The sequence below is a fragment of the Hydra vulgaris genome, chromosome 04, assembly GCF_038396675.1.
Source record: "Hydra vulgaris chromosome 04, alternate assembly HydraT2T_AEP".
In the NCBI taxonomy this organism is placed as follows: domain Eukaryota; kingdom Metazoa; phylum Cnidaria; class Hydrozoa; order Anthoathecata; family Hydridae; genus Hydra; species Hydra vulgaris.
This window is the reverse complement of record NC_088923.1, coordinates 17,478,637-17,484,794: the sequence shown is the minus strand read 5'-3', so window position 1 is coordinate 17,484,794 and position 6,158 is coordinate 17,478,637. Positions and strand designations below refer to the sequence as shown.

The window sequence follows — 6,158 nt, the reverse complement described above, 5'->3', positions numbered from 1 at the left end:
ATTTTATCATTGCTTTAATAAATGTTTCCTATTTTAGTATTTGATTTAATTTTTTTACTAAGGAAAAAGGGGGCCCCCAAATTAAGTCTAGCCTAGGGCCCCCGATGGCCTTAAGACGGCCCTGGCTATGAGCCAACTTACCCCGTGAAAAATTTGTCAACTTACCCCGAAAGCTTTTTTTTTAATAAACAGTCTATAGATCCTGAAAAACGGCAGCTTTGAAAAAAAAGTCTGACTAAATATAGTAAACCAATTGTGACTAGAACTTTTAGAATAATTTTTTTTTCATACGACTATATATTTTCTTTGTAAAGTAAAAAGGAAGCGATGTTCTAAAAGTTACGTTTTTGTCCAAAAAACGCATAAATCTCAATATCTCCCATGCGCATGCGCGAATCCTGACAATACTACAGTGAATGATGAAATGGTCAATAAGGAAGTTTCTGAGTAATTTTTGTCACTTTCTGATGAAAGGCTTTAAAGATAAACGCAGTTCGTCAACTTACCCCTGCGGCCAACTAGCCCCGGTCTCCCCTACTGTTAAATATGTATATATAATATATTAATTATATATGTATATATAATATGTTAATAATACTATTATATATGTAAATATGTGTGTGTGTGTGTGTGTGTGTGTGTGTGTGTGTGTGTGTGTGTGTGTGTGTGTGTGTGTGTGTGTGTGTGTGTGTGTGTGTGTGTGTGTGTGTGTGTGTGTGTGTGTGTGTGTGTGTGTATATATATATATATATATATATATATATATATATATATATATATATACAGTGGCGGATACAAACGGGGGCTAAGGGAGTAACTACCCCCTTAAGAGATGTCAAACTTCAAAATAATATTAAAAAATTTGTAAAAGAAATAACAAAAAATTATTCTGCAGCTATTTACTTTTTTTAAACTAAAACAAAAACTAAAACTAAAGTAAAACTATTTCATTACAAAAAAAATCTTTTGTTGCATTTTTAACATTTTTGCGTTATCAAAGGAAAACGATGAAAGTTTCGAAACATTTTAATGTTATCATTAATTCATTCTATTATATAATTAAATAACAATAAAAAACAGTAAAATTACTATCGTTCTGTTATGAAAATTTTTTTAAAGTGTTATTGAAAACTTACGAAAAAAAATATAGATTTGATTTTAATGGTAAACTTTTTTTTTATTAATTTAATTTTAGTTTGTTGTATAATTTATGTACGCGATGCCGTTTTTGGTAGTTAAAATTTCTATAAAAAAGTATTAATTTTTCAACAATTGAAATTGCAACACTTCAATTTATATTACACTTATATACACTTCAAGTTGTATTTAAGTAAGATATGAAGTTGTATTTAAGTAAGATATGAAGAATTTTATTTTTTTAAATAGTAACTGAATGAATTTCTTACGAATTAGTTTCTTATTTAGAAAACAAAAGTGTATTTATTACTATTTTAAATAAATAAATGACAATTGATTTTTACTATTTTTAATGAAATTATTTTTATTAGCTACAATGACCAACAGGGTAAAGAGGACAAGCTCTTTAGATGACTAATTTGTCAAAAGAATTAAAATTCTACTAATACAGGACCATGCTGGTCCTATCGTTTTGCCTTTATCCTAAGTGTTATCATCCGAACGATTTAATTGTGCATTTATTGGCTGAAAATAATCCAATTACAATGAAACTTAGTCCTTTTTCTCCAGAACCTGAACTTAATATGGAAGCTTCTAATTTTACAAGTAAAAGTAACGCAGAAATTAATAAAGAAGATTCAATACCCGCGACAAAAGATGGTAGCTGTTTGCCTATAGACATTGGGGCATTTTTAACTCGTCAGGTAACTGAACAAGATAAATACAGAATATTGAAAAGCAATTGGTTTCCTGGTCCAAATTACAAATATTTATATTCTGTGCATTTAAAGAAGGGTAAGAATATCAATTGCTTTTTGTCCGAGAAACATATACATAAATTTCCGTGAATAATGATTTCAGAATGCCTTTATGGAATTTTTTTGTAAGTGTTGCTTTTTTTTACAAAAGTTGGGGGAATACACGGTCAAGTGCAATTACTCAAGCTAGTTACTTTACCTCTTAAAAGTTATTCAAAGCTTTTGAGTAAGGATGGAGACTTACAATTACATGATTGCAATGCGTATCACAAAGTTGCTATGTTGGCAGCATCAGATTTCATCAGAACATATAAATGTCCGTCTACAGATGTACATAATTTAGTTAACGAAGGAAGACTTAAACAGGCTAAATAAAATCGAAAACGATTATGGCCAATAATTGACTCTATAATATTTCTTGGTCGACAGAATATTGCTCTGCGAGGTCATCGCGATGATGGGCAGATCTTTGAAAATAATCAAAACTCTTCAGTAATTAATGATGGCAATCTTCAGGAATTGCTTCACTTTCAAGTGAGCGCTGGGGACAAAATTTTAAAAAACTATTTTAATAACTGTAATTTTAAAACAACATGCATAATTTAAAGTATTCAAAATGAAATAATTAATGTTAAGTGAAAACAATGGAGCAGTCGCGATACTACAGAAGATCCTACCAAACGCAATAAAAAGTTCATATTACAGCCATGCTTTAAACTTATCAATTTCCAAATGTTCGAGCTGTAAGAAATACAATTGGCACAATGAAAGAAGTAATATTATTTTTAAAAGCTTCGCCGAAGCGAAGTAACGTTCTTAAATATATAAATAACCCAGTCGGCACAACTCGTTTAAAAGTTACGCGTGGTTTCCGTTGCGTGTTTAAAACTCCCGAAAACACCAAGAATAACACGTGTCAAGAATAGGGTTTTGATTCCGTGAAATTAACTACTATATTTTACCAAAAAACCAGTTTGGATAATAAGTTTTTAGTGATGGTTTTTCAGTTACAAAAATGGAGTATTAAATTATGAGAAGTTTTCGCAACGAATGTGAAACCATTACTAAAAGCACGCGATTTTTTAAATTTATTGCATTTTTATTATTCGGAAGGTTTTAGAGTGTGTATCAAGAACATTCAGGAAAACATTTGTCGAGAAAATTATATGTTAAATAAATTCAGTTTTTGTTAAGTACTAGCATGTGTATATATATATATATATATATATATATATATATATATATATATATATATATATATATATATATATATATATATATATATATATATATATATATATATATATGTATATATATATATATTTAAATATATTTATATATATACATATAAATATAAATATATATATATCTATATGCACATATATAAATATATATATATATATATATATATATATATATATGTGTATTTATATGCACATATATATATATGTATATATATATATATATATATATATATATATATATATATATATATATATATATATATATATAATATATAGTTGCGCTTTTAACTTTTTTAGTTTACGTACATAAAATACGATTTAACCATATATATATACACACACACACAAGCACACACACATATATAAATATACACGTGTGTATATATATGTGTATATATATATATACATATATATACACACACGTGTATCTATATACATACACACTTGTGTATCTATATAATTTATACAATGTATATTTTATATATGTATGTATAATACATATATAAAATATGTATGTGTTTATTTATGTATTCATATGTATATATGTGTGCATGTATAAGTCTATATATTATGTATGTATGTATAAAAAGAAAATATATATATATATATATACATACATACATACATACATACACTTGTAAATAAATGTATATGTTATGTATACGTAATATATACACATATACACACATATGTGTGTTTGTTTCGGAGTATGTATATTTGTGTGTATTTGTATCTGTATGTATTTTTGCGATGAATATATATATATATATATATATATATATATATATATATATATATATATAAAATACATTTTTTGTGTTGACAGTATTATTGTTATTATTATTAGTATTGTTATTATTGTTATATATTTGAAAAATACTAGTGTTGTTCCTATATAAATGTGTGTGTACTAAATGCTATAGGATATCTTTTTAATAATAATTATTTAACAAAAACGAAAAGAACAAGTTCAGCATAGTAGAAAGAATATATGAAAAAATATTGATTAGCCTTAGCTGGAATTTATTTCCTGAATGTTTAAATTTGTCTTCGAGCTGCGAGGCTGCACCAATTTACTACCTATGCTTCAATAAACTTTCTCTACCAATATTGACACCAAAATCTAGTAATACTTTGTTGCAAAATACTGTCCGTAAGTAAATTTACTTATCTGTAAATCAATTGTTTATATTTGAAAATTATTATGTAAATGTTAATTTAATTTTTAATTGTTTGAGAAGATACAAAAATGAGTCAGCAGTATTAAAAATATGGCATGAGCTGAAGCCAGCAAGAAAATTTCTTACATAGTCTATCTAATTGCAGAAATGATATATTTTTTTGCTGATAAAGGTAAGGGTCTATTATCAAGCAGACTATGGCTAGTGATATGCATTAGCACATATTAAACTTTTTTTGTTTTGTTTGTGTGTATATAGAGATTTAAAATGACACTAATATTTCTGGTAAATTTTGTTTTTGCAAATTTTATCTTTTAGGAGTTTTACCGTTATCACATAATCTAGATGAAGGCAATATATTTATAGAAGACTTCAGAAACTTAATGAAGATAATAATATTAATGTTGATTAAGGTAGGTGACTACCTTAGTAATGAACCAGGTAATGAACAGGGGGCATGTGTGCATTTGGTTTTTTTAAATGTATGTATAACTTATATTTATTACCTATATTTGAGTGTATATTAGTCTAATTTATCTTAAAACAGGATATTTGCACTTTAACAAGCAACAAAACCTAAATGAGATGGTTTCGAATCAACCTTTAAAGATTTCTATATTTATAAGCAAAAATCAATTAAGAGAGGATTTACATCCTGGTACAAATGCTAATGAAAATACTTGTGCATACTCGGGCTTCTGGGTCTTTCCAAAGTAATAACTTATTTGCATTTAATTTAAAAGTTTATAATATTTAAAAAGTACAATAGTATATTTGATGAATTATGTTTCTTAATGGGTTTCATAAATTCTTAAAGGGCGTCTCTTATTTACGTTGAAGTAGGCTCTAAAAAACAATTTGAAAAGAAGAATGAAGGGTCGATTCCGTTTAAATGTACAGACACAAACAAGCGTGATTAATAAGGAAAAAAGCAATTTTACTCTTCCATCGAATCATCACTCTGGTTTTTTCAAACAGCATTTTTTATAGTGCATTTATTTAGGTTCAATACAAAACAATAGACTAAGATAATCATTTATTTTGTTATTTATTATAAAACTTGGCGAATCATTAAACCATTACCAATACAGATCGACCAAAAAATCAGACAAACGAAACCTCTCCCATGGATGATGCCATGTTTTAGCGTAAAGTGATTGTATCACACCATTACATAAAAAGAAATTTGGGCTACTGCAATAGATTTTAGATAAAGAGTTGAATGAAATTAAATTTGAACAGGTTACCTCAATTGAGGAATTTGTAAAGTTCGAGACCCGACTTTTAAGAAAAATTAAAAAGAACATTCGATGCTACTGGAATTGTTTGTAAAATTGCGAAAGCGTATTGTTATACGATTTTAGATTTTATAATGACGGAAGAGGCGATCAATTGAAATTAAATATTATGTATGGTAACCATGTGCCAAGCGTCTTTTATTAGCTTATTTTTAATGATTTGGTTTTTTATTTCTTCGTTTATTTTTTCTTCGTAGTATTATTGTAAAATAATTTACCTTAAAAAACAAAAATAAAACAACAAAATTGTCGTAAATATAATGTAGTATATATAAAAAAAGGTTTACATGTTTAAAGCTATAAACGTGTCTAACAAAACCTACGTATTTTTGGTTTATCATTAAACCGTGCTGCACAGCTATTAGTTCAGGCATGTTAGTTCAGTTCAGGAAAACTTATGCCTGAACTAACTTTAGGCATTAAATAAAGTTTCCGTTTGGAAACTTTATTTAATGCCATAAGTCCGTTTTAAACTATAGAAAACACGAATTTAAAACCTCATAAAACACGAGTTTAAAACCTCAAAAACACGTATTTAAA

At 27.0% G+C, this 6,158-nt stretch overlaps 1 long non-coding RNA gene across 3 annotated transcripts; it reads left to right on the top strand.

The window, feature by feature from the left end:
• The first annotated feature begins 4,070 nt into the window (after positions 1–4,070).
• On the top strand, positions 4,071–5,819 carry LOC136079009 (uncharacterized). 3 transcript variants are annotated; one of them, XR_010637858.1, is made up of 4 exons: positions 4,071–4,292; positions 4,381–4,492; positions 4,639–4,733; positions 4,868–5,819. It is a non-coding gene; the product is annotated as an uncharacterized LOC136079009 (long non-coding RNA). The 3 variants fall into 3 exon arrangements; XR_010637859.1 differs by having other exon boundaries at positions 4,072–4,492; positions 4,868–5,033; positions 5,138–5,819; XR_010637857.1 differs by having other exon boundaries at positions 4,071–4,492.
• The last annotated feature ends 339 nt before the right edge of the window (positions 5,820–6,158 follow it).